Below are 5939 nucleotides of genomic sequence, written 5' to 3'. Positions count from 1 at the left end.
GGTTCAATCGATTCTCCTGCCTCAGCCTTCCGAGTAGCTGGGATTACAGGCACCTGCCACCACGCCAGGCTAATTTTTGAATTTTTAGTAGAGACGGGGTTTTACCACGTTGGTCAAGCTGGTCTCGAATGTCTGACCTCAAGTAATCCACCTGCCTCAGCCTCCCAAAGTGCTGGGATTACAGTCATGAGCCACCACACCCGGCCAATGAGGGCACTTTCTATGCAACTTGTCTGAGGGCCATCTATACCAAGATAAGGATGTCTTAAAAACAGCCATGTTGTTTCCTTACAGGGCAAAAGGGAAAAAAAAAAAAACACAACATTCATGAACAGAGAAAGTTGTTTCCCCAGAAGGTGGAGGAAGATGTAGAAGAAAGGCAAAATAAAAACAGAAACCTGCCTATAATCCCAGCCCTTTGGGAGGCTGATGCAGGTGGATCACCTGAGGTCGGGAGTTTGAGACCAGCCTGGCCTGGCAAAACTCCATCTCTACCAAAAACACAAAAAAATTAACTGGGTGTGGTGGTTCATGCCTGTAATCCTAGCACTTTGGGAGGCCAAGGCGGGTAGATCACCTGAAGTCAAGAGTTTGAAACAAGCTCGGCCAACATCGTAAAACCTTGTTTCTACTAAAAATGCAAAAATTAGCCAGGTGGGGTGGCAGACACCTCTAATCCCAGCTACTCAGGAGGCCGAGGCAGGAGAATTGCTTGAATCCAGGAGGTGGAGGTTGAAGTGAGCCAAGAGCATGTCACTACACTCCAGCCTGGGTGACACAGTGAGACTCCATCTCGAAAAACAAAAACACAAACAAAAAAGCCCCCAGAAACTGCGCATGGATGGGCAGTCCCCTGTCCAGGGGCTCTTTCAGCCCCATCAGATACAGTTACACATCAAAATGGAGAGGACTCAGAAGAGGTGCTTGGCAGCAGTTTATATTTCGATTTCACTAATAACAGTGTGTGGAGGAAGGGGTAGTGGACCCTTTGACCCCACTGCAAGGCCTTAAGCAAGCCATCTCATTTTCCTGGACCTTAGTCTCCTCATTCGAAAACAGGACAAATGTCATGGGGGTCTCTAAGAACTCTTCTGATTTAAAAGAAGCCCGATTCTGTGATTATACACACTTTTACAATATTCTCTCATGTATTGCAAACTTAACGCAAAAAAAAAAAAATTGGGGGTATGCAAAATTTCACCTAAGCATCCTTGCCTCATTCCCTCTCCTTACCTCATCCCTGGTACATATATCAAGACTTTATTTTGGCTGGGCAAGGTGGCTCACACCTGTGATCCCAACATTTTAAGATCCCGTATCTACAAGAAAAATTTTTTTTTGTTTTTGTTTAAAGAAAAGAAAAAAAACTTAGCCAGGCATGGCGGTAAGAGCCTGTAATCCTAGCTACTCAGGAGGATTGCTTGAGCCCAGGAGTTGGAGGCTTCAGTGAGTTGTGACTATGCCACTGTACTCCAGCCCGGACCACAGAGCAAGATTCCATCTTGAAAAAAATAAAATTATTTTGACTGGCAGAGGAAGAAAGGGCTTCTAGGAGGGACCTTTGTTCAGGGAGCAGAAGCAGGATCTTTGTTTCATTACTCAAAGGGAAAACCCCAAGCTGCGAAAAGGCTGTGTGTCAAGTGCAGAGCAAACAAACTTGTGGGGCTTTGACTGTTGTTTTACTATTTATTTATTTAGTCAGGTGGGTGCCTTAGGAGCAAAACAACAATAAAAACAACAGGGTTGGACCTGGATTTTGCCACACACTCTAGCCTCTGAGTTAGAGTTCATAGGACATGGTCCAAATTTTTTGACAACTAGGACCCTCCATCATTCTGCTTCAGTTTTTCATGCCCAGACCCAGTAAGTCCCTCAGTGTTTATCTTGTGGATTTGTCTGTTTCAGGTTTGCCAGGCACAAATCACTGCTACTCTCTGCTTTCCTGGCTGTCACTCGGGTTGAAGCTTGCTTTGCTCTACAGTGAGGGCAGCTCCGCTGTTTGCTGTATTCACCCTGCGTTTGCTCCTGTCATCAGCCCGGAAAGGACAGTCGTGCCAGGCTCTGGCCTATGAGCTCCCATTGCAGCGTCTCATAAATAACCAGCTGTCGGTGATTTTAATGGAAACCGTCTGAGAGCTGTAAATCTTTGCTGCTGTCTCCTGCATCCTCTCCCTCATTTCCATCACAATATCACTCCTGAGGGACCTGAGACCAAACAGGAGCCAGGCAGAGCAGATTGGTAGGACGCTGGGGAAAGAAAACAGTGGGATGGGGGAGGAGGACAGAGCTGGGACAGTTGGTCTTAGGGACGCATCTGCTGGGTGACCAGTTGATCATGGTCACCTTACCCCTTAGGGCCTGGGAGACAGGGAGGGGCACCACAGCACGGGGCTACCTGCAGGGAAAAGAGAAGAGGACTGATTGAATGGCAGGGAGGTATCTGGAAGAGCAGCAGATGGGCCACTGGTTTCACCTTGGGCCCTCTGTTCACTCCTGGGTGACTGTAAGCACCACGTGGCAGGCTTCCAGGGTCGGCTTAGGGCTAAGCTACACCTTTGCCTCTGCCTGTGCAGATCAGCAGGCGAAGAGGATCTGTGTTGGGAGGAACTTAGGTTACCAACTCACGCCCAAATGAATAACGTTTATTTTATTTGTTTATTTGAGACAGGGTTTCCCTCTGTTGCCCAGGCTGTTGTGCAGTGGCGAGATCTCAGTTTAATGCAAACTCTGCCTCCGGGTTCAAGCGATTCTCCCGCCTCAGCCTCCTGAATAGCTGGGGCCACAGGCATGTGCTCCGCGCCCGGTTAATTTTTATATTTTTAGTACAGAGGGGTTTTCGCCATGTTGCCCAGCTGGTCTTGAACTCCTGAGCACAAGCGATCCACCCACCTAGGCCTCCCAAAGTGCTGAGATTACAGGCATGAGCCACAGTGCTCAGCCGTCTACAATGATTTGAATCCAGTCACTATTACAGATTCTCCATCTGAAGACCAAATGGTTGCTGTGAAAAGCCCATATCCCTGACCCCTTGAGTCTCACTGACTCTTCAGTTGGGTCTGGGCAGCTCTCTCTTACTGATCAGTTCACTGGAGGCCATGACCCCCTACACTCTGGAGGCAAGGTCAGGATTCAGTAAGTCTGAGCGGTCATTACAGTTTTGCAATGCCCAATTTCCTGTTGAAGAAGCTAAGCCTCACAGAGGTAATGTGGCCTGCCCAAGGTTACACAGGCACTAATATGCCTGAGATGCTGAGTCTCCAACCAAAATTTTCTCACGGTGCCTCCTGCTTCAAGTTTGCCCTCTCCCGAGGGCCTAAATTCAAAGCGTCCTCCTCCCTCACTGCAGCCCCGCGCAGCTGGACCTCTGGAGCAGGACGTTCTGGTCGCGCCGGCCCACTGCGCCCCGACGGCACCGGCGCGGGTGGGCTGGGGCTGCGCTCCTATAGCTGGGCGCGCGTAGGGCTGCGGGGACCAGCGGCGGTCCGGCCCCTGGCTCCTGGGTGCGCGGTGCGCGCGTCCTCTGAGTCTCCAGGGACAACCGTGAGCGCGCCCCTCCCCTAGAGCCGGGGCGGTTAATTGCATTCGAGAGGGACGGGGCATGGCAGCTACTGCAGGGGCCAATCGAAGGCCTAGAAGTCTCCGTATGCAAATATGAGGGCCGGGCAGACCCAAAGTTAGGGCGAGCGCGGGTTGGGGTTGGGGCTGTTGGGCAGCCAATGGGAGCGTTACTCCTTCATCCTTCGAGGAGGGGGCCCGCAGGTGTGTTTGCGAGCGGAACTGGCAGCCCAGCGGGGCGAGACGGGGGAGTAGGAATAGCGGGCAAGAGCGCCCCAAAGCCCGGCGTTGGTCTCAGACCACAGCCTTCTGGTGCCTCTCCCCTGAAAACCTGGCTAGACACGTCTCCTTATCCTCGCACGGGACCCAGCTTCCCCAGGTACCATGCTGTCCTCCCTGGTGGCGTTCCACAGCGTCAGCCACTCACCCTCACTGTCCCTCGGCCCCGGGGCTCCCCACTTCTCAGTCCCTCCTGTTAACGTTCATTTCCTGCCCTCCCCCGATTTCCTAAATCAGATTCTGCCAAGTAGCTGTCCCTTAGACGCCAGCGATCCCTGGTACTCACACAACCCTCTTCATGTCCTTCATCCCCATCATTGGATCATTTTCTTTATCACTGTTCTTCGTTTGTCTGGAGAAACCTTCCAGAAAGACACTTCCCATTTTTCGTGGCCAGTAAAGCCCTCTGCAGATGCCCCTACCCGCTTCCAGCCTGGTATTCTTTCACTTCCAGTTATTTCTCACCCTTCCTGAAGAATACTCTTCCGGCTTTTCAGGAAGTTCTTTGGGATTTGAACGTTAGGAAAAATATCTCATTGGGCATGAAGTGGGAAGAGGGCTAACGTTTTTATTTGTATTTATTTATTTGTTTGAGACGGAGTCTTGCTCTGTCGCCCAGGCAATCTTGGCTCACTGCAACCTCGGCCTCCTGGGTTCAAGTGATTCTCCTGCCTCAGTCTTCTCAGTAGCTGGGACTAAAGGCGCCCGCCACCACACCCAGCTAATTTTTGTATTTTTAGGAGAGACAAGGTTTCACCATGTTGGCCAGGCTGGTCTCAAACTTCTGATCTTGTGATCTGCCTGCCTTGGATTACGGCGCCCAGCCTGGGAACTAATGTTTTTAAAGCACCGGTATGTGCGAGGCACTCCAAAAAATTATTTAATATTTACACCAATCCTATTATTATATATATTTTTTGCTTTTTTTATTTTAAGGGTCTCACTTTATTGCCCAAGCTGGTCTCGAACACCTGAGCTCAAGTGATCCTCCTACCTTGGCTTTCAAAGTGCTGGAATTACAGGCATGAGCCACCACTCCTGGCCTATATTTTCATTTTACAATATAGCTTTTATTTTGAACCAAGCACTGCTTTAAGAGCATTAGAAATATTAACTCGTGTAATATTTAAAAGAACTCCACAAGGTGAATATTACTATCACCATTTTACTTACATAGAAGCTGAGGTACAGAGAGGCTGAGTTACTCACCCATGGTCACCATTCTAGAAACTAGTAGAGCTGAGATTTGGATCCAGATCCAGCTGTCTTTGCTAGCAATACCCTGAATATTGTGAAGAAAATGACTAGGCATGAGCCTTATTTGAATATTGTATCTTCTGATCTTGCAGAATTTCTCAGTTTCTAGTAGAATAAAAAACAGTATCTAAGTCAGCAAGATTCTTATTGTTCCCACTACATGTGGCCTGTCACTCTCAACACTTCTTATTGGCAAAGCCCTTGAGGAATTGGGTGCCCCATCCCTCCCTTGTTGATCCACATTTTGCTTAGGACCCTGTCAGGCCTTGGGCTGAAACTCAAAGGGTGACTAGGATGAAAAGTCAAAAGATCATAAAAAGCATCTTATTTCATCCTGTCTGAATCAAAGCTCAAAGAACTTTTCTAGATGGGAAGCTTTTATCCTACTGGTGGTCCTGTAATTATAGAGAAGATAGGGAGTGGGAGAAGAAATAATTGCTTTTTTTTTTTTTTTTTTTTTTTAAATAAAGATGGGGTTTCACCATGATGGCCAGGCTGGTCTTGAACTTCTAACCTCAGGTGATCCACCCACCCCCGCCCCCAAAGTGCTAGGATTACAGGCGTGAGCCACCGTGCCCGGCTGCCTTTTTTTTTGTGACATACTGAGTTGGAGGGGCAAAGCTGAAAGCAAGATCCAGAGGTTTTATCTTCACATCTTTTCTTCCCCCATCTACATTTTCCAAGAGCTAGCCACTGGAGGCCTTCAGAGGGAAATGCTTCCAGTAGGGAAATGAGGACCAAAAGATGAAAAGGAGGTACGTGAAGGAAAACCTATTATCTGGGGCAAGGGACGTCACAGACAGACAAAATAGACAAGGCCTTCAGTGCTCTGAATATTCCTATAGACT

This window comes from Sapajus apella, unplaced genomic scaffold (genome assembly GCF_009761245.1).
Source record: "Sapajus apella isolate SASKATOON/1434 unplaced genomic scaffold, GSC_monkey_1.0 scaffold12, whole genome shotgun sequence".
NCBI classification, from domain to species: Eukaryota; Metazoa; Chordata; class Mammalia; order Primates; family Cebidae; genus Sapajus; species Sapajus apella.
The sequence above is the reverse complement of the archived record's forward strand: the minus strand, read 5'-3'. Positions refer to the sequence as shown.